General features: G+C 42.3%; 1 pseudogene; it reads left to right on the top strand.

Annotated features, from left to right (window-relative positions):
- Nucleotides 1-24,638, top strand: part of LOC127415376 (nephrocystin-4-like) — a 185,080-nt pseudogene that overhangs the window by 142,567 nt on the left and 17,875 nt on the right.

Genomic DNA, 24,638 nt, shown 5'->3' with positions numbered 1-24,638 from the left:
ACGAGTCCAAGCCAGAGAGAGCTTCTATCATTGTTACATTTTGTATTGACGGTTACCGTCAAGTGTGGACAATTTAATTATTAAAAGATCTGACCTTGAACCTACTTCGTTGTCTCCTGACTCACCCATTGTTCACAAACTAAAGTCATTTACAAATACATTACACATTATGAGAAACATAATTCTCAGGCTTATCATCTGCATAAGATGCATTTGTCAATTCTTGGTCAAATCCTACACACGGCTGTGTATTTGGATAGTAGTGAAATAAGAAAAGTCCATGTCAAATGTTCCTGAATTAAGCTTCATGTGAGCTGGTAAGCCAGAAACATGCATCATGATTAGTATAATAATTTTAAGTGTAGAGAATTGGTTATTGAAGAACAATGGAGGTTTCCATGGCAGTCATAGAACAGTCCCTAAACTTATCAGTCATGTGATAAGTGAAGTTGGGGGTTTATCTGATTAAGAACAAAGAGGAGGGAGATTTTGTTGTGTTTTCCCCCACAGTTAAGGTTTGCCAGATGTGACAAACTCAGACTTGCTGACACCAGTCTGAATTAATTTATAGCTCTGGAGAAAGTCCGTGTAGATTCTGTATTTAAGTCATTCTGTGTAGAATTGTTAAATTTCTCTTAGTTCACTTCTGCCTCGAAGTCCTACAGTGACAATGCAAGAAAACCATGGTTTTCAAATATAAGGGTTTCTCCCCAGTTTTGACTTTGAAAACTGTAACATCAGAACCAGAATGAGCTTTATTGCCAAGTATGCTTACACACACAAGGAACTTGTCATGGTGACAGACGCTTCCAGTGCAAGAGAATGCAACGGATATACAGACATACAAACATAAACATTTAGACATAGAGTATATACATATAGTGACATAAAAATAAAATAAAATTACAAAAGAACAGATAAAAAAGAGAAATGTACAAAAGTGCAATAATGTTGTTAGAATATTTTATATAAAGATATACAGTTATGTGCAGGTGATGTATTGAAGAAGAGGTAGGATATGTTAAAAACATAAATATGGATATAAGTAGGAATAGATGGATTGAATATTGCACATGGTTGTACTGACCAAATTAAAGTATTTGGGGGCACATTTAACTGTTCATGAGGTGGATAGGCTGAGGGAAAAAACTGTTCTTGTGCCTGGCTATTCTAGTGCTTAGTGCTCTGTAGTGCCGACCAGAGGGTAACACTTTGAAGAGAAAGTGTGCTGCGTAAATGGGGTCAAGAGTGATTTTACCAGCCCTTTTACCACTCTGGATGTGTACAGTTTTAGCAGGGTGGGTAGGGGAGCGCTAATAATATCCTCAGAAGTCCGAACTATCCTTTGAAGTCTTCTGATGTCTAACTTGGTAGTTGAACCAAACTAGACAGTTATAGAAGTGCAGAGGACAGACTCAATGACTGCTGAGTAGAACTGTATCAGCAGCATCTCAGCTGGTGAAGGAAGTACAATCTCTGCTGGGCCTTTTTCAAAATGTCAGTGTGGGTCTCCTATTTTTGGTCCTGGGAGATGGTCGTGCCCAGGAACCTGAATGACTCCACTGCTGCCACAGTGCTGTTCAGAATGGTGAGCGGGGTTAATGTTGTGGTGTTCATGCTAAAGTCCACTATCATCTCCACTGTTTTAAGCGTGTTCAGCTCCAGGTTGTTTTGACTTCACCTGACAGCCAGCTGTTCAACCTCCCTTCTGTAAGAGCAGACTCATCATCATCTTGGAAGAGACCGATGACTGTAGTGTCATCTGCGAACTTCAGGAGCTTAACAGAGGGGTCCTTGGCAGTACAGTCATTTGTGTAGAGGGAGAAGAGTAGTGGGGAGAGCACACATCCCTGGGGGGCACCAGCCTGACTGTACAAATGCTGGAGGTGAATTTCCCTATTCTCACAAGCTGCTGCCTGTCTGTTAGAAAGCTGGTGATCCACTGACATATAGAGCCAGGAACAGAGAGCTGGGTTAATTGAGTCCATAGGAGAGCAGGTTTGATGGTGTTAAAAGCCGAACTGAAGTCAACAAATAGCATCCTTGCATAAGTCCCTGGTCTGTCTAGATGTTGAAGTATGTAATGCAGTCCCATATTGACTGCATCATCCACAGACATGTTTGCTCTATAAGCAAATTGAAGGGGATCCAGAAAGGGTTCAGTGGTGTCCTTCAGGTGGGCCAACACCAGTCTCTCAAATGACTTCATGACCACAGTCAAATAGTCATTAAGTTTACATGACTGTGAAAGGATTAATTAAGTCTTTTAATCTTGGGTTTCTCTGGGACAGGGATGATTGTGGAGCATTTGAAGCAGCAGGGAACTTTACACTGCTCCAGTGATCTGATGAAGATCTGTGTGAAGATCTGTGTGAAGATGGGGGCCAGCTGGTTAGCACAGGATTTTAGAAAAGTGGGTGAAACACCATCTGAGCCCTGTGCTTTTCTTGTCTTCTGTTTGCGGAAGACCTGACACACATCAGCAGCAGCGCTGCATTCACACATGCGTGTGGAGGAATATAAACACTCACAAGAATACATGAGGGAAACTCCCACGGCAAGTAGAAAGGCTTACAGTTTATGAAGAGTGCCTCTAAATTAGGACAGCACATCTTCTTCAGCGTTGTTACATCTGTACACCAACATTCGTTGACATAAAACCATGTTCCACTTCTCATTTTCCCCGTTAACGCCACGGTGGGATCCGCTCTGAACAGCTGGAAGCCCGGCAGATTTAATGCGCTGTCCGGAATGGCTTCACTCAGCCAGGTTTCCGTGAAGCACAATGCAGCAGAATTTGCAAAGTCCTTATTTTTTTAGGTGAGAATTTGTCCGTTTTGTTAGGAAGAGAGCAGAGATTCACTAGATGGATGCTTGGCAGTGCAGTTCGAAAGCTGTGCTGTCGGAGCTTGACCAGCACACCGGATCGCTTCCCATGTTTGCGTCTTTTAGCATGCTTGTACAGCGCCACAGCTCCTCTGACTAAAATGTCAGAATAATCAAAAACCGGTAAAAGATTATCTGGCGTGTGCTGCCGAATATTCAGCAGCTCGTCTCTGGTAAAACTGACCAAAAATTAATTACTAAACACAGGACAAACAAACAAAAACAGCAAAAGAACTGGAGAGCTCCATACTGAGGCGGCCATCCATGGTGGCATCTTAGATTAATACATAAAATACATAAAATCTAAGTCATAGTCAGATATGCACACATAGAATAAGCAATAAGCACTTATTATGTAAACAAGGTGTTTACATCCTAAGATAAATGTGGCAACAGCTTAAACCATTTATGACCTTTCCCTGAACACGTTAAGATGTTTACGCAACCTTACATATTGTAGGCTTATTAAGCATAAGCGGTGTATGATTTTGCATATAAACACTCTCTGACTCAACATACTGCACACTACTACACCTCACACAAACAATGACAAAACAGTACTATAACAACTCACTCAATGAACCAACATATCACACATGGTTCTACTTAGTTACAGCCAGCAGTTTCTCAAGGGCAGTGTTTGGTAATAACCCCACAAGCTGTACACAGACATTTAACACAAGTACAAATACTGCCCAAATTAATAGCCCAACACAGCTCACATGGCTATTTAACTCAGTCAGACAGTCGCCCTGCACATCTAAACTTTTCTGCAGTATTTATTATTTATTGTGCTCAGATGGGAGTGTAATGTTGAAATTATAAAATATACATGTTGTACTTCAGGACACCTGTGCCTGTTAGATCTCACCACCACAAGATTCTTGGCTTAGCAGTGTCAGCTGTTGAATAAAGGTTAAAACAAAACAAGAGCAGTAATAGATACAATCACATCAACATAATTGAACTTTTCATCTTTAGCATGGATTCTGACCTTTTCAGAAATAACAGAGATTCCATTTAGGCTTCAGACAAAACCAAAAGGTCGTCTGTGGCATTTGTCAGTGGCCTGTAACATATGTCTCAGTAGATGTTTTGTTTACTTGTTTGTTAACTCTTTGTTCTACATGGCTTCTTTGTTCTACATGTCTAGATGGATGAAATCTAGAATCAACACTACAGAGAGTGTTGTATATTTGTATTCATACCACGGGTCTTTTGAATGCTTGATTCTGATTGGTTGTACAATTATTTATTTATTTTGGATTTTCCCCCTTTTTCTCCCAATTTGGAATGCCCAATTCCCAATGTGCTTTTAAGTCCTCGTGGTCACGTAGTGATTCGCCTCAGTCCGGGTGGCGGAGGACGAATCTCAGTTGCCTCCACGTCTGAGATCGTCAACCCGTGCATCTTATCACGTGGCTTGTTGAGCGCGTTGCCACGGAGACATAGCACGCGTGGAGGCATTATGCCATCCACCACGGCAACCACGCTCAACTCACCACGTGCCCCACCGAGAACAAACCACATTATAGCGATCACGAGGAGGTTACCCCATGTGACTCTATCCTCCCTAGCAACCAGGCCAATTTGGTTGCTTAGGAGACCTGGCTAGAGTCACTCAGCATGCCCTGGGATTCGAACTAGTGAACTAGCAAACTCCAGGGGTGGTAGCCCCTGGAGTTTTTTTAAAAAGGTTTTTTCCAGGTTTTTAAAAAAACTCCAGGTGTCTCCAGTGTCTTTACCACTGACCTACACAGGCCCCCATTTGTGCAATTATTTTCCAGTAAAGCATGGCTATGAAGTAGTTCCAGGTCTTGACCGCATAACAGTTCCATATCACTTCACCAAATTATTTCAGTTATTTCAAAGAACCGTACAGCAATTCGGGCTGTATCAAAACTAGACGCTGAATCCGTGGCGTAAGAAAGTAGTTCCACTCACAAGAGCTTTTAGGGATAAAAAACAGAAAATGTCTTGATACAAAACCCTGAACAATGTCTAAAGGTGTGGTATCCATGGTATAAGCAGAATAATTGACACCAGCCCATTGAATTATTGAAAAATAGTGCACACAAGGTGTAATGGCCACTCCGCTGTGTGTCATGGCCGAATTACCACCTCGGGGTTTGCATTATTTTTTCAATAATTCAATGGTCCATCATCAATTATTCCTCATTTTTTTGCCATTTACATCTGCAGCATGTGTTGCGGCTAGGATGCACAGTCGTCCAGGTGTGCCATGAGCTGCAGGTGATCACCACTGAGTATCTGCAGGATGCCAAATTTACCAGCAGGCATGACAGAAAACATGGGGCCATTCCAGCCATCAATGTCTATACCACTGTAAAAGGAATTCTGCATCTGCGGCTTGGCAATGTTGGTGAGGATGACGTGTTAACCACAATGCAGTAACATTAATTTTTCAAATTTTCTCAACTGAAAGCTTTCATCAGAGTCAGTACGAGAGCACAAGAAGCATCAGTTTTTTGTGACATTATAACCCATTTTACATGATTCACGGTAACTACGAGTTTCCAGTTAATTTTAAATAGGAGAGTGGTGGCAGGCAGAACTTAGCGCCACCTATTGCCAGGCTCAAATCTTGCTTCTTTGTTGTACCCACTGCTAGTGGCACACCTACAGAAGATAAAAAGATTACATTTTATTTATTTATTTATTTATTTTTAGCTGCCATGTATCATTGATCATTGAGAGGCACTTATAGGCAAAACCAATCAGCACTGAAGTTTCATGTGGTCAAAGAACAACATGGAGAACAAGAAAAAAATTCTCGCTTTTGTCGATTTTCTTGAGCTCAGTGAATCTAAGAATTTGTTCCCTTCATGTCTTCCCACCAATTACATTTAAATTAGGCTAAGTGAATGTGTTGAATTTATTTATTTTTAAGTTTATTGAAGGCTTAAACCCCTTTTTTGTTTTATGGAAAATGAAAATGACATTTTTATTGTGTTAATTTTGTAACTTCAAATGTAATACAGTATTTACAATCATAGCCTCATTCAGAGATGTAGCATCTTTTTTCTCACTAGAATTGAGTTAGTAACTCAGTGGGCATCGTAACAGGCATCAGTTTGCTGGCATGTTCCACACACTACCTCTCATGACAAGAGAGGGAGCAAGATCACAAGCAAATCTAGCTGCCTAATGCATACCATGTAAAATGCCCTTAAGTGTTTGAGTTGTTCTCCACTCTGGAAATCAAAGCTGAGTCAAAGCTATTCACAGGCCATCTTCATGTTTATCTGCTTAAGCTATTTCTTAAAGGCCTGTTGAAAAATGCAATTGTTTCTTGTGAAATTACCCAGTCAAATGGTTAGATAGCCATTCGCTTTTCTATGTCTTTCGCTCTAAGCAGTTGAAATCAATTAACTCCTCCACAACCCAGAATCAACACAGCTCAAAGCTGCACAATGCCATATCTCAATCTGGGATTAATGCATTGTCCATTTATTTGTTTCCTAATAAGTGGTCCCCATTTGCAAAAGATCAAGGTTTACTTGCTCTCGAAGGCTTAGAGATTTTTATCCATGAAAAGCACCTCAGAGGATTGGCTAGGTCAAAGCAAAGACAATTATTGGGGAAAAAAAGGCCTCTATTATGTACACACTAATGTCATTGTCTTTTTAAATGGATTATTCTATCGATAGGTCTGTTGAATACATTCAGTCTGGTTTTGATAAGGTGGGATGTCACAGGTCTGCCGTGCTGGTTAATGCCACAGGAGTTTATATCTTATTTTATGGTCCTGCTCTGTTTAAACATTTTCTGCTCAGATAGGATGGCGGGTGTGTCATATCATTGGGAATTAATGAAACTTCTCTAGAATTGGGCTCATGATGATTGGTGTTTTGTTCCGTGTTAAAACGCAATGAAAAATCTCCTAATGAAATCCTCTTTAATTAACTTCAGCTTGATGTGAACAGACAAGTGAATAATTAAACAAACAGCAAATCCACAGAAAATAAATGTATAACTTAATTCAACACTAATGTAATGCAAATGAAATGGGTTCAAATATTGTCTCTGAATTCAGAAGCAACAGGCTATATCACCGACATACTCTTTCTGTCTTTTATACCAAAGACAGAGAGAGGCAGGGCCAGATGGAGGTGAAAAAACTTTGATAAGCATGGCAAAGACTTATGCGAAGAAAAAGATAGATGTGGAATGAGATAGAGAAAAAAAAGAAAATCGCATTTCTTCTACAATTATTTCCAAGCATGTCCCTATAATGATAAAAATGCAAAAAACAATGATTTACATTTGCATCAGGTTCTAATGTAGACTTGTCCCCTCTAAACAAAGCTACATTTAAAAGATAAGAGAAACTGCATCCTAATGGAAATCCTATAATTTACACCACTCCAGTTTAAAGAACTCTATAATTTAATGGTTTACAAAGCTTTAGAAATGTATTCTGCAGAGTACATACCAGAGTATGTGAGCGGAGCGGTGTGGGAGCAGAGCGAGGAGTGAAGCGGCATGATTTTGCCTGGAGAGGAGCGGGTTTTTAAAAAATCGGAGCATCATTGTTTTCTGTTGCTCCAAGAGCGCTCCACTAATGCTCCATCATGGACAAAACACCTGTTAACTGACCTTAATGCAATAATTCACCACGTATTAAGCAGTGTTAAACACTATTGGCATGAAGGAAAGATGGAATTTCTGATATAACCAGAAAGAATGTGATAAAAAAAAAAAAAAAAAAAAAAATTCAAAATCTAGCGGCACTTGGTAATATTCAACCTTCAGCACGAAGATTACTTTCGCTTTCTGTTTTCTAATGCATCTCAATCTTAACTGTAGGCTATTATGTCCCGCATTAAATAGAATTGAACTTTTAACTACGTAAAACACCAACTGAACTAATCAACGTGTTAATATTGCGTAGTTTGACTTTAACTGATTGCCATCTACATTTATTTTAGTGCCTTAGGCTAATTTATGCGCTATACATTTGCAGAGGAAGAAGCTTAAATGCGAACAGAGGAAGATTTAAAATCTTAAAAATTAAAACGCTAGTATTTCTAAAAGTGAACTCTGAATTAGACATATAGTTTTGACAGTCTTATCTAGTTTTGATTAAAAAAAGTGTAGAACATTCTGAGAATGTATTTTTAATTTAAAAAATGTTTTCGTTTGGTAATTTATATTTTTAATGTAATGTAATGTTGTTTTTTTTTTTGTTTTTTTGTTTTTGTTTTTGCATCTAGCAATTGATCAAACCCAGAGAATGCTGCCAATATGTTTCAAAAGTAAGCAATAAATATTTTTTTTAAATTTAGTCTTGGGCTAATGTTAGTGTTCTAATAAAGCACATTGTAGCTTTTCTTCTAGTATTGTGTATTTTTCATTTAATACACCTTCTGCATGGAAGGTTGTGATATTAAAAAGCATACTGAAACAACTTTACAGCGGGAAATGGACAACCCGGAGTGGAGCTGGAGGAGTGATTAAAGAATGCTTTGAGCCGGAGGGGAAATTGTTGCCGCTCCACTCCACTCACATACTCTGGTACATACAGTAGGGGTCTAATGGAGATGTCTAAAGCACGCCCAACCAGCTGGTATAAAGTTAGGGGAGTTCATCTGACCCACTGGGAAAGGTCTGGATGATATTTCTTATTTAGAAAAATGTGAAGAAAACATATTCAGAGAACTGTTTAGTTGAAACATGCTGTGTGATTTTTGGAAGCCCGACAATCCTCTGCATGCTCCATAATGTGGTGGTTCACTTTGGAGATTGTTTCACAGTATTGTACAAGAAGGTTTGAGTTGTGTATGCATATGTATAATAGTTTTTTAAACTCTTCAGAACTCTTTGAAAGTTTTGTAGTTCTTGGGATTTGTCTAAGCTTTGAGTTTGAGAAATCCATTGTGATGGTTTAAGAACAAACTTTAGGCAAATAAAAAGATTACAAGCTCTCATTATTCTTTCATGTTAATAGTGTTTTCTTTCTTAGAACAATTCAACATACGCTTCATCTGTTCAGCTGCCACAGATGCTAATATGACTTAAATTTGGTATTTTACTGCATGTTGCCAACTTTTTAACTGTCTGCTTTTCAATTGTTAAAAGGATAGTTCACCCAAAAAAGAACATTTTATCATTTACTCACCCTCATGTCGTTCCAAACCAGTATGACTTCATTCTTCAGTGGAACATATATGAAATTTAGAATAATTTTCTAATGAAAGTTAATGATAACTGAGGTTGACAGTCCCCAACATTTTGCCTAACATCTCCTTTGTGTTCCATGGAAGAAAGAAAGTCATACAGGTTTGGAATGAAATTACATGATTAAGTAATGATTTACAATGAATTGAGAATTTTCATTTTTGAGTGAACCATGCCTTTAAATAATAAATTATTTTATTAATTATATACCGTATGAGAAGAGGTTACATGGGTCAGAAAGTGTGGCATGAAATATCTCTTATGAATGGCTGATTTGTATTATTCATTAATGAAAATTCTCTTTTTTATTTAATAAAGGTGTAAATGTTGCACAGGTCAAGTCTGCAGAGGGCCCATTCTCAGCTTACTTTCAATGAACTATTCAGGATTATGCATGACTTGGGAAATTGCAAGAGCATAGCGTTAACTCCATACAGCATGCATGGGTTAATTTAATAGATTTTTCAGTTAAATTAAGCCAAGCCTCAAGAAATGCAGAGATTTTGACAAATCAATAGAGTGTGCATCCACATTACATAATGTTTTAATTGAAACTCCGAATTTCCTGTTAAATTAGTTTTGTACGTCAAATGTTGCTTGAATAACTCTTACTTATGTGTATTTGTAGACTTTATTTGTTGATAAGTTCATACATGTCGTGTTTTGGCATCTTAGCAAGAAAGATATGAGGGATATGAAGTAGCAGTATTTAGAGCAGTTAACTGTGCTGTGCTGATACCCAAGGGGGAAAACTGATGTTTTCTAGTCTGAAATATTTCTATTTTCAACATAACCCAGCCTGGGATCAAATGCAGTGTTTCTTAGTGCCACAAACACCCTCTCTCACTCAATCATGGTTTCAAAACACAATCATTCACTTAAATTACAAGTTAAATGCTGATCAGAAACATTGGTCTCACTGGCTGTTGTCTCACTGACAAAAGAAGTGTGTGTTTCATGTGTGGATGGTTGACTTATATATCCCTCTATTACTGTTTTCATTAAAGTTTAATCAATCACAGGCAGTGACCTGGGACCCACACACACTCCCACATTCAATCCACCGTTCTGTGCATGACCTCTGTATCAGACTTGTAATTACAGCTCTCACCTGTCTGTAATCACAGGTAAAGCACATAGAATGTTTGGGGCGGTTGATGCTGGTTGTTAATCCCATGGGAGAAAAGCAGTTACACTGCAGTTTAGACAATTCACTGCCTCTCAGTGCACTGCAATCACAGAGAGAGATAAGGCGTCTTTACATTGCCGAGTTAAGCTTGCTCAAAATTCTGTGTAAAGTCGCAATGGTACATAAAAGCCAGATTTATGCCTGCCCTGACCCACCTCAGTCCCTAGTAACAAAGGCAGTTCTGATGCAGCTTAGGTTCTGTGTAAATGAAATGCAGCATCAGAGCAGCCTTAAAGGTGTCATGTCATGAGGAATCAAATTTTCCTTGTTATTTTTAAATAAGAGGTCATTAGACATAGAAAAAGAGCATTTATTTAAACCAAGCTGCAAAAATGGCTCGTTTGGAATTCGTGGAACTCGTGACGTCACAAGGTCCAAATACATCTGCATATGCAATGCCTATTTTTCGGCATTGCACCCTTGGCCCCGCACACTGGTTCTCAGTCAGTCACACATGTGAAGAGGAGAAAGATGGGCCTGTCATGGGAGATTCATCCAAAGTGGACTTACATAGAACACATTCATGTGCCTGTCTGGATTTAAATGTTTTTTCTACATAAACATGCACAAACAGATGTCTTTGACCGCTTGATACATATCTTGGGACGTTTTTAAAAGACGCGATTTCAAGTTACAACTCTGAAGAGGAGGAGCTCTCTGTCATGGATGCGTTCTTTCGCCCATCTGCGCTACTTTTAGTTGTTGGTGTATGAAAACATGATAGAATGATACTGGAAACTGGATGTGAATGTGTTTTAAGCATATTTTAGAGTGGATTGTATGTTTGGCTCATATCATACCAATCATAATATGATTCAAGCTTTGCAAAGGAACTGTTATTGAAAGATGGGGCAGCTAAAAACACTTGGATGCGAATGCAAAAACTATGAGTAAACAGTTTCATTCATGAATATTTCATATGTCATGACTGTGTGATAGTTTATGGTCCTGACACCCTGATTACACCGGGTGCGTCCGTTGATGCAATATAATGCATCGGCTTGAGGCTGTCTACACCGGGTGTGTCGACACAAAATTTCTAAACCATTTATTTGTGTTGTTGGCTGCAGTTGCACAAAATGGAAAGGGACATCTGTTTACTGTCGGCACAAAGCGACGTGCCGCAACGGAAGCTTCCATGGTAGGTTCTATTACTTTTGACACTACGCGACTCTCACGTCTGGAGTTGACAGGGTGTGATTGTTAAGAGTTGGATGTGTGTTTTATGTAAACCCTGACATTTAGTCTTATAATGTAGTCAATCAGAACAGTGGACGTTTACGTTGAAGTTTTAAGGAGGCGCTTAGGCCAAAACCGAGCGTTTCAGACAGAGGGCCAGAGACAGGGTGCAAAATGATGGGGGTTTTAATGCAAAAAAACTTTACTAACATTATCAGTGGACATCAGGAAAGATATTAAAAATATAAAAAAAGAAAATTTCACAACCCCTTTATGATAGAGCATACAGTATATTTTATAATTAAGTTTCATATTTACAGTAAACTTCATATTTTCATTTGTTTCATATTTCTACAGTGGTGGCCAAAAAATATTGGCACCCTTGGTAAATATGAGCAAAGAAAGCTGTGAAAAAAAAAACAAAATCTGCATTTGATCTTTCATTTAAAAAAATCACAAAAATCTAACCTTTAATTGAAGTAAAACAATTGAAACAGGGGAAATATCTCATTATTAAATAAAGGTTTTTCTCCAAAATGCATTGGCCATAATTATTGGCACGCTTTTATTCAATACTTTTTGCAACCTCTCTTTGCCAAGATAACAGCTCTGAGTCTTCTCTTATAATACCTAATGAGGTTGGAGAACACCTAGCAAGGGATCTGAGACCATTCCTCCATACAGAATCTTTACAGATCCTTTAAATTCAAAGGTCCATGTTGGTGGACTCTCCTCTACAGTTCAGCCCACAAATTTGCTATGGGGTACAGGTCAGGGGACTGGGATGGCCATGGCAGAACCTTGATTTTGTGGTCAGTGAACTATTTTGTGTTGATTTTGATGTTTGTTTTGGATCATTGTCCTGCTAGAAGATCCAACCAGGGTCCATTGTAAGCATTCTGGCAATGGCAGCCAGGTTTTGATTTTTTATCTGTTGGTATTTGATAGAGTCCGTGATGCCATGTATTCAAACAAGATGTCCAGGACCTCTGGCAGAAAACAGCCCCACAACATTAAAGATCCAGCACCACATTTAACTGTGGGCATTGGGTACTTCATCTCTGTGTGTGCCAAAACCATCTCTGGTGTTTGCTGCCAAAAAGCTCTTTTTGTTTCATCTGACCATAGAACCTGGTCGCATTTGAAGTTCCAGTAGTGTCTGGCAAACTGAAGATGCTTGAGTTTGTTGTTGGATGAGAACAGAGGCTTTTTTCTTGAAACCCTCCCAAACAACTTGTGGTGATGTAGGTGATGTCTGATTTTTTTCAGACTTTCTGACCCCAAAATCCAACTAATTTCTGTAATTCTCCAGCTGTGATCCTTGGAGATTCATTGGCCACTTGAACTATCCTCCTCACTGTGTGTGGAGACAATATAGGCATGTCCTTTTCCAGGCCAATTCTTAAGATCTCCAGTTGATTGCAAATTGTTAATTATTGCCTTGATGGTGGAAATTGGCATTTTCAATGCTTTGGCTATTTTCTTATAGCCACTTACCATTTTGTGAAGCTCAACAACATTTTGCTGCACATCAGAACTATATTCTTTAGTCTAACTCACTGTGAATGATGATTAAGGGAATTTGGCCTGTGTGTTACCTCATATATATATATATATACCCCTGTGAAACAGAAAGTCACGGCTGAACAATATTAATGTTCCTAGTCACCCAGGTGCACTAAAAATTTAAAATATGAATGGGAATATACTTCAGATATATTTTACTCATATGAATTTCTAGGGGTGACAATTGTGGCCAACATGTTTTGGAGAAAAATATTTATTTAAAAATGAGATATTTCCCCTTTTTGTTTTACATCAGTTAAAGGTTAGATTTTTGTGAATTTATTTATTTATTTTTGAGTGAAAGATCAGAAGGATAAACAATGCAGATTTTTTTTTCACTGCCTTCTTTGCTCATATTTAACAAAGGTGCCAATATTTTTGGTCACCACTGTATGTTCAAAATTTTATATTTAAAACATTAATCTCATAACATTATTTATGTAGTTGTAATTGCTGTGTAAATGCATTTATGTCTGCTCTGAGCAGCATTAAATGGTCTGTGTGCCTTATGCCACTTCAGATGCAGCTTCTGTGCCACCTTTGCAGTGTAAAGATGGCTATAGAGGGAAACAAGACAATAAAGGTCAAGGAGAATATACCTATGTTAACATTTCACTTTTCAGTCATATCATAAGGAATAAAATATCCATTGATCATTTGAGATAAGAGTTCATTGTAATATGAATGTTTCAGAACTCAAAACGTCATGGTTACTTGCATAACCTCTGTTCCCTGATGGAGTGACACTAGAGGTCACTCTTGGGAGCCCAAGACACCTCTGGTCTTTGATAAAAGGCCAATGAAAATCGGCGAGTGGTATTTGCATGCCACTCCCCCAGACATACGGGTATAAAAGGAGCTGGTATGCAACCACTCATTCAGGTTTTACACTGAGGAGCCGAGACAAGGTCCAGCCATTTCAGCGGGTAGTTCAGCGTTGTGGAAGGAGGGACACAACGTCTCATTCCCTCCATCAGGGAACGGAGGTTACGCAAGTAACCATGACGTTCCCTATCTGTCACACACTCGACGTTGTGTCGATGTAGTGACACTAGGGGTCCCTGTACAAAACGCCGCAACTGGCTGAACTGTGTTACGTGAACTGGCGGTGTGTGACGGGCAGACAACTGTGTGCCTCGTAGCCAGCGCACCAGGCCGACACGTAACCTCCCCCAACATAGTTATGAGTGTCGAACGGCCCTTTGGGGACAAGTCGACTACCCAAAAGATAGAGACAGGCTAGCCCAGTTGTGGCCTCTTTTCCCCTTCTTTTTTTCCACTGCCTTAAAAAGAAGGGGGATTATCTGACTGGGCCGCCAGGTCTAGTTGGGGGGTGTCCCTCCCAAAGGGAGGACACCGCGGAGACCACACCTTGCCCAAAGAGAGGGGGGATATTTAAGTGGAAAAATATGTAACATGGTCTTGCCGACCATGTGGAGAGTCTCATGGTAGATCCTACCCAATGGGGGAGGAGTTACTACAAACATGGAGACTGTGGCAGAGGGGGCTCTGCCCAAGGAAGACGTAGTTTGCCAACAGGGAAACGAATTAGCGGAAGATATATATCGCATGGGGTTACCTTACAGGGAACCGCCACATTCGGAGCACTCGAACACTCGACTGCCACAGTGCTCGGAGGAAGTCAACCAGGGAACATAGTTTGTGAACACTACTGGGAATTAATGGCGCACGTCTTCAGCTCAGAGGAGGTGAAAGGCGCTATGTGCAAGCGATACACCCGGCCGGCTATCCCGGGCTTATCTGCTTGTATTACGTGCCACTACCTGGGACGAAACTGGTTCCACCCGGAGGTTTTAGAACCTTGCAAAGCTGTTGGGTGTTGCCCAGCCCACTGCTCTGCAAATGTCTGTTAGAGAGGCACCCCTGGCCAGGGCCCAGGAGGCCGCTATACCCCTGGTAGAATGGGCTCGTAGCCCTACCGGGGGCAGCACGTCCTGGGCGTGATATGCCATAGCTATGGCATCAATGAGCCCGTGGGCGATCCTCTGCTTGGAGACAGCGCTTCCTTTCTGCTGTGCACCAAAGCAGACAAAGAGCTGCTCAGAGATCCTAATGCTCTTCGTGCAATCCAAATAGATGCATAAAGCATGCACCGGACACAGCAATGACAGGGCTGGGTCTGCCTCCTCCTGGGGCAGCGCTCGCAGGTTCACCACCTGGTCCCTAAAAGGGGTCGTGGGAACCTTGGGCACATAGCCCGGTCGGGGTCTCAGGATCACATGAGAGTAGCCCGGACCGAACTCCAGGCATGTTTCACTGACAGAGGAGTGTGAGGTCCGAGAACCACGTCTGGGTGGGCCAGTAGGGTGCTACCAGGATGACCTGCTCCTCGTCCTCCCTGACTTTGCACAGAGTCTGTGCAAGTACTCTCACTGGGGGAAACGCATATTTGCGTAGGCCAGGAGGCCAGCTGTGTGCCAGCGCGTCTATGCCGAGGGGTTCCTCGGTCAGGGCGTACCAGAGCGGGCAGTGGGAGGATTCTTGGGAGATGAACAGGTCTTCCTGTGCCTGTCTGAATCGACTACAAATCAGCTAGACCACCTGAGGGTGGAGTCTCCACTCTCCCCTGAAGGTAACCTGCCGTGACAGCACATCCGCTGTAGTGTTGAGGTCGCCCGGGATGTGAGTGGCTCACAGTGACTTGAAGTGCTGCCAACTCCAGAGGAGGAGACGGCGGGTGAGTTGTGACATACAACGAGAGTGCAGACCGCCTTGGCGGTTGACATATGCTACCGTTGCCGTGTTGTCTGTCTGATCTAACATGTGCTTGCCCTGGATCAATGGCCGGAACCTCCACAGGGCGAGCAGAATTGCCAACAACTCGAGGCAGTTGATGTGCCAATGCAGTCATGGGCCCGTCCATAAGCCGGTGGCTGCGTGCCCGTTGCAAACAGCGCCCCAGCCCATTTTGGAGGCGTCTGTTGTGACCACAACATGCCTGGAGACCTGCTCTAGGGGAACTTGCCCGTAGAAACAAGAGGTTGGCCCAAGGGCTGAAAAGATGGTGACAGACTGGCTTGATGACCACGTGATGTGTCCCGTGGTGCCATGCCCATCTCGGGGCTCAAATCTGAAGCCTGTGCTGAAGCGGTCTCATATGCATCAACCCGAGCAGGGTGGCCACCGCTGAGGATGTTATATGCCCCAGGAGCCTCTGAAAGAGTTTCAGTGGAACCGCTGTTTTCTGTTTGAACACCTTCAAACAGGCCAGCACTGACTGTTTGCGCTCGTTCGTGAGGCGTGCTGTCAAAGAGACTGAGTCCAACCAAAGAAAGAGATGCTCTGAACTGGGAGGAGCTTGCTCTTTTCCCAGTTGACCCGAAGCCCTAATCTGCTGAGGTGTGAGAGCACCAAGTCCCTGTGTGCACACAACATGTCCCGAGAGTAAGCTAGGATTAGCCAATCATCGAGATAGTTGAGAATGCGAATGCCCACTTCCCTTAACAGGGCAAGGGCTGCCACTGTGACCTACATGAAGACATGAGTGGACAAAGACAGGCCGAAAGGGAGGACCTTGTACTGATATGCCTGACCTTCGAATGCAAACCGTGGGAACAGTCTGTGTTGAGGTGGAATCGAGATGTGGAAGTACACGTCCATCAGGTCTATCGCCACAAACCAATGTTGATGCCGGACGCTCGCCAGAATGCGTTTTTGCATTAGCATCTTGAACGGGAGTCTGTGTAAAGCCCGGTTCAGTACTCGCAGGTCCAAGATTGGCGTAACACAGCACCTTTTTTCGGTACAATGAAGTAGGTGCTGTAAAACCCCTTCTTCATCTCTGCCGGAGGGACAGGTTCTATCTTTGCGCGCAAGGTAGCAGCATTTTCGTCCTTCACCAAGGTGAAGTGGATACTGCTGAACCTGGGCGGACGCCTGGCAAATTGAATCAAGTAGCCGAGTCGGACGGTCCGGACCAGCCATTGCGACAGATTGGAAAGTGCAAGCCACGCATCCAAGCTCCGCGCGAGGGGGACCAAAGGGATAATCTCGTCAGACGTACCAGCGGGCCGTGCTGAGTTCAGGGACATCGAAGTACTTACCTGGCTCCTTGTGACCAGCCCTGGAACAGCCTGGGATGGGGAGGAAGAGGCCTCTCCTCGTGACCCGTGGAGACTGTCACATCGGGGGCAGATTTGTGCCACAGCTGGGCACTCAGGGGCAGGTAGACCGCCGCTGGAGTGCCAAACCTGCCAAATAGAGTGGTTGACTGTGGTCATGATGACGGCCGTGCACACCGGATACATAACCCAGGGAACAAGGAAACCGCTTTTGCTGAAATCTTGGGTACTGCAGCCACTTGGGCATGCAGCACAATTAAATGCAAAGGTAACAAAAAGATTCTCCTCCCGGCCCTCGACCGGGGGATGGAGTGGTCTGCTAACCAGCTACAGAGCAGCGGGTTTCGTCGTCCCTAGGTCGCCCGTCTCAGGGGCGTTTTGAAGCCTTTCATGGGTTATTGGCGGCCGCGAGACGGGTGGCGTCTGCTACCTGTGGTGGGCTCCATGCCGGTGCAGGGCCAAAGGGGCGGGCTGCGGCGGAGCCAGTGCAGTCACAGCAGGGGGACGCCCTTGGCGACGAGCAGAGGGGATGCGGGATCTTGAGCCTCGCCGGGGCAGGATATGCTGGATAGCCTCCGTCTGTTGCTCCACCATCGAGAACCTTGGCCGTCAGAGATGATGTAAACCTACAGGCCTTGGACGGAAGCTTCGGGCACCCGCGGCAGGTGTCGGCGCTCTACGGGCATAGGTGCACAGCGAGCGCCTTTATCCACCGGGGGGATTGCAGAATAGCCCTTGGCCGCCCCACCATCGAGGGTAGTGAGGGCGGGGAAGCTGAAAGATCGGGACCGGGCAGTAAAAAGTGCCTCCCACGACCTTGTCAGCTCTTCATGCACTTCCGGGAAGAAAGGAAGGGGGGTGGGGCATGGCTTTGAGCGGCACCGCGAGCCCAGGAACCAATCATCGAGGTTCAGGGGAGAGCGTAGGGTTCCACTCTAGCCCGACGCTCGCAGCTGCCCGGGAAAACATGTCGTCAGCTCCGTGTCAGCCTGTGACTGGGTGACCGAACCCTATGGGAGGAGCCCAGCTGAGGCTTCTGTCTCCGATGATGCACTCGAGAGCTCATCACTTTCGCAGGCTCCGAATAAGAGGTCGAACTCGCCATGAGACGAGCTGGCGGACTCATCGGAAGCCCAATCGGGGCAGACGAGCACGCTAGGGAATGGGAGGTCCGCGGGGGGATACCCGGCGGAGGCGGTCCCATTGGGGACCCAAATTGCCCCCAGTGCTAGCCACTCTGGCCTCATACCCGTGGGTAGAAGGACCGAGGCCGGGAGCCTCTGGGGTGGCTTGCTTTCTTATGAAGGTAAGCCGCGACTGCATTGTTGCCATGGACATGTCCTCGCAATGAGTACATGACCCATCCACGAACGCTGTCTCCGCATGAGCAGTGTCCAGACACGAAAGACAGTGATCGTGACCGTCAGAAGGCAAGAGATAACGAGCGCAACCAGGAATAACACACAAAGGAAAGGCATCTTTAAAAAGACGCGTCTTTAAAAAGACGTTCCGTGTGTACTGCTCTTTTAGAGAAATATACTCTTTTAGATAAATATACTCTTATTTCTGCCAAAGCGCCTAGGGGCATTCTCTGCAGTGCACCAGTGCAGAGGAGGGAGAAGCCGCTGAAATGCGCCGTCAGATCCAGCAGAGGTGAATGAACAGTTGTGGGAATTCAGCTCAGTGAGCATGACCATTCGGCTCCAAAGAGAAAATCTGAATGAATGGTTGCATACCAGCTCCTTTTATACCCGTATGTCCGGGGGAGTGGCATGCAAATACCACTCGCCAATTTTCACTGGCCTTTTATCAAAGACCAGAGGTGTCTCGGGCTCCCAAGAGTGACCCCTAGTGTTACTACATCAACACAACGTTGAGTGAGTGACAGATAGGGAACTTCTTTCCAACTCCATAAAGACCATTTATTGAAACTAAGCGCACTGCAAAAACAACTTGTTCAGTAATCCTCTGGTTTTTGACATCAGAAATAAACACATTAATGCTTGATTGCCAACATTTATGTGCCAACAATGCCAATTTGTTTTGACATTTTTAAGATACAAGTGTGGCCCGTCCAGTTATAGTGAGGTAATAAGAAAAAAGCAGGATATGTCCACCAGAAAACTTACAATAAGTTTACAGTATAATGAGGGAAAGTCTGACAAACTTTGCTGTTCCTGGCTGCGTGTAGCACCTACTGCTCTGCATATCATTCATCAACATTTAAAAACTTGTAGCTGAAGTGTTTTTGTAACAATGTCCCTGACCATTTATTAATAAAAACAAAATTACATTACATCCCTTTAGATATTCTATTGTAGTTCCTCCCCATTTTCTCATCCACCTCTCTTTCCATTTCTCCCTGTTAACATTCCTGCCTGTCCTCCTTGACCACAGTACATTTCTTACTGCAAGGCACTAATCAATACACCTTTCTTTGTCACATTGTCACAGTAATCACCGATGCAACAGAACAACAATGGTGTAGTCTCTCTGTGTGAATGCATTACATTCTACAAACAAGCAACATAGCCCAGTTTCAAGAAGAATAAACTTGTCGCTAATGATTCATCAAGCTCTTTGGCTATTCTTAAGATTGTCTTTGTGGAAGGCTATTCACCTTATTAGCTTGAATTGTGATCAGGAAATGTAAGAGAGAAAGCCAGCTGTGATCAGACAACAGCTTATGAAGCCAATACAACACCTAGATCATGTAATCAACCGAATTGTAAGGAACAAAGGAAGAAAGTCAGATTGTGTGCCCTCTGGAAAGCTCATTGTTTTCATTGATTTCATTGTTTTCATCAATTTTAATTGAATTTGACAAAACTAAAATGATTTGGACTGAGTTCAAGTAAATTTATTTTGATTATTTTTTTTCCAAAAGGTGGCAGTGTATCAAGTACCCAGAGTTCCTATACTCTTCCTCCAGCACACTTCCATGTGGTCCAACCCAGTGATGTCCCTCAGGGTTTTGCAGGAGGAAGTGTCTCTGCTTTTATGGTCCTCAAGCCTAATGGTACAGCACAACATCTCTCTAAAGAACAAGAGCTTGACTTTATATCCCCTGAACTCAAGAGCTGTGCAATTCTAGAGCTCTGGAGAATTTCTAAAAGTACATCATGTGGGATTTGCTGATAATTCAGGAAAAGGATTTGTCTGAGAATTCCCTTATCTGGTTGTAGTGGATATTTTATATATATATATATATATATATATATATATATATATATATATATATATATATATATATATATATACACACTTTTTATTTATCCTGCTTTCTCTCTTTTGTTATTGCTTTATATAGTGACAGTGTTGCTAATTAGTCCTATTGTTCTGATCAACAAATACAACAGAGGATCACAGTATTATGATAGTGTAGTATGCTAATAGTAGTAAGTCTTCTGAGAAGTGTCAGTATTTTCATTGTGTTATGAATTGCATTACAACACATTTAGGATCACAACAATTCGGGAAATCAATTTGTGTAGCTAGAAGTTTTTGTCTGTTTCCTTGAGTATGTTTTGGGACTTACAGTGCTCTTGATTGTAATGTGTATGCTCGTGGTGCCATCCATTGTGGTTTATCTGTCCACTGAAGAGCAGGCTGTCTGTGACTGTGTCAGACATCACTGCCTCAATGTCATGTCCTGTAAAGATAGCTGAGAAAAATAACAGTGGCTCCCACATGTCTTTGGGCCATGAGTGGGCCGTTACAGGAGGGGTGTGTGTATGTCAGCCTGATGAGATGGAGATAAAAAGAGTGCTTCAACATCCTCTTATTCATCACTAAGAGGCTCTTTTGTCTCCATTGCACTGTAGATCTCTCTCTCTCTCTCTCTCTTTATCTCTCTCTCTCTCTCTCTCTCTCTCTCTCTCTCTTCATCTCTCTCTCTCTCTCTCTCTCTCTCTCTCTCTCTCTCTCTCTCTCTCTCCGTAGGCTGGACTACAGTGGGAATTTGGGTTTAGGAAAAAACACTGGCAGGCTCCTTTTGATCCTGTGTCTTTTGATCCTCTGGCGTTCTGTCTTCATTGGCATTAAATCACAGGATTATGTTAGTTATGATGCTGAATTGCATTGAAGCATGTATTTCAGAGCAGGTGTATCTGAAAGCAGGTCTCATTGAGTGAGAGGGATAACTGGAAAAGATGAAGATAGATATCAGGCCAAATGGAGATTAAAAAGTGGGCCCCAGAGGAAGCAGAGAGAGAGAGAGAGAGAGAGAGAGAGAGCATGTGTGTCTTGTAGGGCAAAAGATGTTGTTTATGCGTGTATATATGTGTGTGTGTTGCAGCAAGCAATGCCAGATGAGCCTGGTGATTGCCAATAATCGACAGCGAGCTGGCCAGACTGTTACAAAGCACCATGAGGGAAGTGGGCAGAGCCGTTCTACATAAACAAGGCGAAACGGACGAAGTGCACAAGAGGAAGATTGATAGAATGGCAGCTGTCCTTCAACTTGAGGAAAAGAAGACCACACCTCCTTTTCAGGACAATACAAACATCACGGTGAGAGAGAAAAGGGGAGATCAAGACACACTTTTTATTGAGCGGGATTGAATAGCTGTCTCTCTCAGCATGGGCTGTTTTCTACCGCTGTGCGCCATGTGATCCTGACATTCTCTCTGTAGTCTATTAAAAACATGAGCTTCATTTTGGCTCCAAACAGGAAACAGTCTAAACAAAACTGCATTATTCACCATGCTCTCCCACTCTGAAAGAATGATTAAATCGAACCTAAATTCACTCTTTCTTTCTCTGTTGCTACAGCCTGACACAGTCCTGCCAGATTGCAGGCACATCAGTTTTATTAGTTTACGTGCCTTTCTGATGCAGTTTCAGCAAGTGAATTCCAGCCAACAAAGGCAAAGCACAGTACCTATGCCAGTATTGAAACTTTAGTTAAAGTAACTTGGTTTTAGGGTGGATTTTGTAGTTACTGCAATTTTTACACTCCATTTTCTCTAAATCTGAGCATAGCTGAGCCAAACCTCTCGGTCACAGGACAGATAACTAAATTTTTACATGATTTTATTCACTTTATTTTGCCTTTACACAGAAGACCAATGTATTAGCACATTTCTATAAATAGTTTCTTGTTTTTCTCTCAGAGGCATAAGAGTACAGAGCGTGTGCAGCATTCCCGTGACCTGCGAGTGATTGAGGCCTATCGTGAGCGCTCTAAAGCACAAGAGATCACCAACATGCTTTCTCAGGCCATTACTACCACACACACTCTCTACGCCACACTGGGAACTGCTGAGTTTCAAAAATCCATTCAATGTTCCTCAGACAGTCACCATTAAATGTAACAATCCAGAGCTCGGGTAAGATATTAAGCTTGGTAATACACTACACTTAATTTCAAAACCTTTCTCTCTTAGGAACTGCTGTGTGAAGTGACAATCACTGCCAATCAAAATATATTCAAAGTTAAATGTACAGTTACGAGAAGCAGGATTTTGTATTAATTGGAAGTTTGTCCTCCATTTGCAGCTATAGAGTGCATCAATCTGGTTCTGAAAGTACATTGTACATTGGGGATTTGATCATTAACAATGACTTTCTCCCAGAATGATGCCACACAAGCAGAAATGAAGCTATCGCTTGTTGCATGTCATAGTCATGGCTGGTTGCAAAAACAAAAACTTACATTTGCAAGGAAGAGCTTTTATGACTTGTTGTTTTATCACGGTGCACTTGGTCAGATGGGACCATTGCTGACTAACCAACTAAAACACAACATTTCTGCCTTATTAAATTATTATTAATTTTTAAATTGTATTTTTGGGGTTATGCCTCTGTCTGACTCAGACCTGTGTCACCCATGTGAGCACCACAGCTACTGTATCAAGAACATGTGTGTTACCATTATGACATGTACCCAGTTTTTAAAGCACTTTTAAATAACCTTAAATACAAATGTCATGTCACAATCCCACCCCCCCTCTCTCTCGCTCCACTTATCTCTTTCTCAACTCTCCTGTAAAAAATATGCAAAAAGCTATTAAAATACAAAAATAAAAGAACTCCAAATTCAGAATGACAAAACTATGCTAGAGTTAAAGTATAGATCAAAGTTTAGGTTACATGTTAATAGACATGTGAAATTAGCATCTGAGTGAATGAGTTTCCTCAGCAGGGCATATCAGGGACCAAGAGCCTCCACAGGAGGTAGGAACACAACACTGAATAAATAATCAATCTCCCTTTTCAAGCTTATTATGACTGCAGTGTAGTATTTAATATCTTCCCCTATCCAGATTTCCTTTTAAACTCTAGGCACACTATCCAAGATTAACACACAAAATAGGAGTTTTCGGAGTTCACACACACACACACACACACACACACACACACACACACACACACACACACACACACACTCCATCATGATAAACAAAAGCCAATAGAGAAGTTGAGAGGGATGGGCAGAATAAATAATGCTTTAAACACCCCTGCATTCGGTCAACTCTTAATTAGAGAAGAGATTTGTAGTGCAACTACAGACACACACAAACTGTGCTTTAGGAGATCTCCTTTCTCCTTCCTGGAGAAAGCTATCCTCTAGCATTCCACTTAATTTCAATGGTAGTTGCTCAGCTGGCACAGGATCCCCCAAAATATGTGATTTCAAATCTGCCATCTTTGCTCAAGGAACTACAGAAAGTTTTGAGTCAATCACATGAGCAACGTGACTCGCAGGAAAATGACATCATGAAAATACTGATTCGCTGATGGCACTACAAGAATGCACTCATTCCCAAACCCTTCACTTGCATCTACCCTGAACTGTGACATACTGTAAAGGCAGCAGACGGAAAAAAATCTGCAATAATATACTGAAATATTTGCTATTTATTTGTAACATATAAAAAAAGAAAAAAAAATTCAGAACAAACAGCTGCTTTTGAATGGCCCTGTTGAGTGTTCCTATAGCTAGGAATGCCAAGATCATGGGTTTAATTCCCAGAGAACACATAAACTGAAATGTAGAGCTTAGATGCTGTTACGAACTGTTCTGTGTTTCCCCTGTCTTCAAGAAACTCTTATGATGAAATCACCTTCTGCACTACATTTCCTAAGATGCCCAGTCATAATCCTTACCTGTCCTCCATCATTGTGTTCAGCTGTTTTGCATTTACCTTCATTTGTGCCCCTATTTAGCCAGTGATGTTCAAGTAATTCCTTGTCTAGTCTTGTCCATAGTTGCATTGTAGCTAAGTAGTTCCTTTGTTCTTCAAGCCTTGTGTCATTTGTATGTTTGTCTTCTTCATTAAATACTTCATTTGTGTTCACTAACTTCTCTCTCTCTCCTGGCTCATTGCTGACAGATGCACTGTAAGTTGCTTTGGATAAAAGCGTCTGCTAAATGCGTGAATTTAAATGGCCCTCAGTAAGGAAATATGTAACTATTTGGCTCCAGATCATGTAGTAACAGCATCTGTCAGCTAATACTTGACCCCTGGTTTAGGACATAATGCAGCCCAGCCATTCTCACCCCTCAGAAGATGAATATTCTCTGCTGTCTC

This window comes from Myxocyprinus asiaticus, chromosome 24 (assembly GCF_019703515.2).
Source record: "Myxocyprinus asiaticus isolate MX2 ecotype Aquarium Trade chromosome 24, UBuf_Myxa_2, whole genome shotgun sequence".
Lineage (NCBI taxonomy): Eukaryota > Metazoa > Chordata > Actinopteri > Cypriniformes > Catostomidae > Myxocyprinus > Myxocyprinus asiaticus.
This window is presented reverse-complemented; position numbering and strand designations above follow the sequence as displayed.